Source organism: Lactuca saligna, chromosome 5, assembly GCF_052625555.1.
Source record: "Lactuca saligna cultivar CGN05327 chromosome 5, ASM5262555v1, whole genome shotgun sequence".
Classification (NCBI taxonomy): Eukaryota; Viridiplantae; Streptophyta; class Magnoliopsida; order Asterales; family Asteraceae; genus Lactuca; species Lactuca saligna.
Window position 1 is genome coordinate 137,968,350 of NC_136421.1, and position 3,446 is coordinate 137,971,795.

Consider the following 3,446-nt stretch of genomic DNA (forward strand, 5'->3'; position numbering starts at 1 on the left):
CGTCCTCTGCGCGAAGATCAACTTCCCTTGACTCCTCAATCCCTATATAACAATCCTCAAGTCATCAAACATAACATATGAGCCTAGCCTAGGTCAAAACCATAAGCAGTCAAAGTCAACACCTAGTTGACCTGACTCGACAAGTAGGTCTACCAACTCGTCGAGACTATGCTCCACTAACCCGATCCAACCCCGACTCGACTCGTCGAGTCTAGCAAGAACTCTTTGAGTTCTCCTTCATTCAAACTATTGGGAACATCTTCATACGACTCGCTGAGTTCTTCCTTCATCTCGACGAGTTCATCTCCCGCATAAAAACATGTCCAGTCTATCACTCGTCGAGTTGTATGAACAACTCGTCGATTCCATCTTCAACGGTTGGGAGATTGCCTTGGACTCATTGATTATGTTCATACACTCACCGAGTCCCATGATTCCCAGGTCCCTTTACGTGTCTAATCATCTACGGGACTTCCTTTCAACACAACTGGTCCATCCCCAGAAAGGATTTGATGGTTAATACACACCGACTCGCCGAGTTCCAAGATCAACTCGTCGAGTCCCTGCTTGACCCTTACTATACAGCCGATTTAATGGGGTCTTAACACATTAAAACCATAGATTTGGCCTCCTAATGTCCATTTTATACGTAAAGTTCCAAACTTGGTGCATGTGCATGGGGTTTTTGGCTCAAAAATCCATAAAATGTGCTCTACAATGTGCATGGGGCTCTCATGGCCATAAAGTTGGCACCTTTATGCCATGAGACCCCTCTAATAACTCAAATCTGAAAGTAGAACCCCATTAATCACTTCACAAATCCGAAAATGGTATGGGAAACCCTAAATGCACCCAAAATCTAAGCCCTAAAGATGAAAAACCAAATGGAAGACCAAAACAGGGGGCATTTACCTTGTTTAAGCTGAAGATGGATTAATATCTCTAGATCTACAAGCCCCTAACTCGAATTCCTAAGCTTCTTCCTTCCTTCCAAGCTTCACAAACCACCCAAAGCAACAAAATGGCCTTAGATCACACAAAAGTGTTAGCGTTTCAATATACAGCTTCTTGGGAGATATAGTGACGAGGGAGGTTGAGTTAAATCATTTAAATACGGTGCAAACCCTCATATTTAGGGTTTTCCTCAAACAACACCAACTCGTCGAGTCAGTCTCCCGACTCGTCGAGTAGGTCATTTAAAATGCCCGCGAATAACAACCCTACTCGACGAGTTGGGATACCAACTCGTCGAGTCCCAGAGAAAATATAGAAATGCTTAAAGTAAATGCGTACCAGGAATTAGGTGTCACAAATCTCCCCCACTTTTGTCTAGACTTCGTCCTCGAAGTCTGCAGCTTCATGTTGAAAAAGCTCTGGGTGATGCTCCCTCATCTCGTCCTACGGCTCCTAGGTCCATTCCGAGCCCTTGCGGTGCTGCCACTACACCTTTACCTGTTCTACCCTCTTGTTCCTGAGATCCCTTGACTTCCGGTCAAGGATTGCCACTGGCCACTCGATGTAGTTCAGGCTATCATCAACCTAAATATCCTCTAAAGGCAACACTACTGAATCGTCCACCAAACATTTCCATAACTGGGAGACGTGAAAGGTGCTATGAATCTGACTAAGTTCGGCTCGCACATCTAGCCTATATGCCACCTTGCCCACCCGGGATATAACCCTGAAGGGTCCAATATACCTGGGGCTCATCTTGCCCCGTTTCCTGAATGGAATGACGCCCTTCCATGGAAACACCTCCAGGAGTACCATATCCCCGACCTGGAGCTCCAAGTCCGACCGTCGCTTATAAGCATAGCTTTTCTTCCGACTCTGAGTAGTCTGAATCCTGCTCCAAACCTGCTGGATCTTCTCTGTAGTCTTGAGTACCACTTCGGTACTCCTCATGTCTCTTTGCCCAACCTCTCCCCAGCATATTGGGGTCCTGCACTTCCTCCCATACAACATTTCAAAGGGAGGACGGTCAATACTCGCATGATAGCTATTGTTATAGGAGAACTCAGCCAACAGAAGGTAAGTATCCCAATTACCTCCAAAGTCTAAAACACACGCCCACAGCATATCCTCTAAAGTTTGGATGGTCTTCTCGATCTAACCATTCGTCTGTGGGTGAAAGGCAGTTCTAAAATGCAGTCAAGTACCCAGCTCGTCATGAAACGTTTTGCAAAACCTGGAAGTGAACCGCATGTATCTATCTAAAATCACCAAAACTGGCACTTCATGCCACGCCACTACCTCCCGGATGTAGATGTCGGCCAACTTTTCTGCCAAAATACTCTCCTGAATCGGAATAAAATGGGCACTCTTGGTCAATCGACCAAAGATGACCTAGATCGAATCCACCCCTCGCGCGGTCCTGTGAAGCTTCGTAATTAAGTCCATAGTAATATCCTCCCACTTCCATAGCGGGATATCCAACGGTTGGAACTTGCCGTGAGGTTTCTAGTGCTTCGCCTTGACCTTCTTGCAGGTCAGGCACCTTTCCACAAACCAAGCTATTTCCCTCTTCATACAGGGACACAAATAATCAAGACGAAGATCCCTATACATCTTCGTCACCCAGGGATGGATGGAGAATCGGGATTTATGTGCCTCTACCATCAATACCTGGCGCACACTCCCATGATACGGGACCCACACCCTACGGCGAAGAGTCAACAATCTCCGACTATCATAGTTGAAGGAGGAAACCTGATCCAAAATTCTATCACTCTTCCGATGTTCCTCCTTCATGGCCTCCTGCTGGGCCTCCCGAATCTGCTCCAACAATGGGGTCACAACTGTCATCCTCAGACAGATGTCCCTGATTGGCGCTGTCTTGCGGCTAACTGCATCGGCCACGATATTGGCCTTCCCTAGGTGGTAGAGGATCCCGCAATCATAATCCTTTACCACATCAAGCCACCGACCTTGCCTCATATTCAGATTTGGCTCGTCCATGAGATACCTCAAGCTCTTATGGTCCGTGTAAATGGTACAACGAACCCCATAGAGGTAATGGCGCCAAACCTTGAGGGCAAAAACAACAGCCCCATCTCCAAATCATGTGTCATGTAATTCGCCTCGTGAGGCATCAGCTGCCTCAAAGCATAACCTATAACATGCCCTCTCTGCATCAATATCGCACCCAAACCTGATATTGATGCATCACAGTATACCATAAAGTCTTCCATGCCCTCTGCCAGATCTAAGATGGGCGCCTCGTACAATTTCATCCTCAACGTCTCAAATGTGGTATGCTGCTCAGGCCCCCAGTGAAAGACCACGACTTTCCTCATCAACCAGTTTAGGGGCACAACTATCTTGGAGAAGTCCTAAATGAACCTCCGATAGTAGCCTGCCAGTCCTAGGAAGCTCGGAATCTCAGATGGAGACCTCGGAACCTCCCACCTCATCATGGCCTCCACCTTGGCCGGATCAACCGAAAT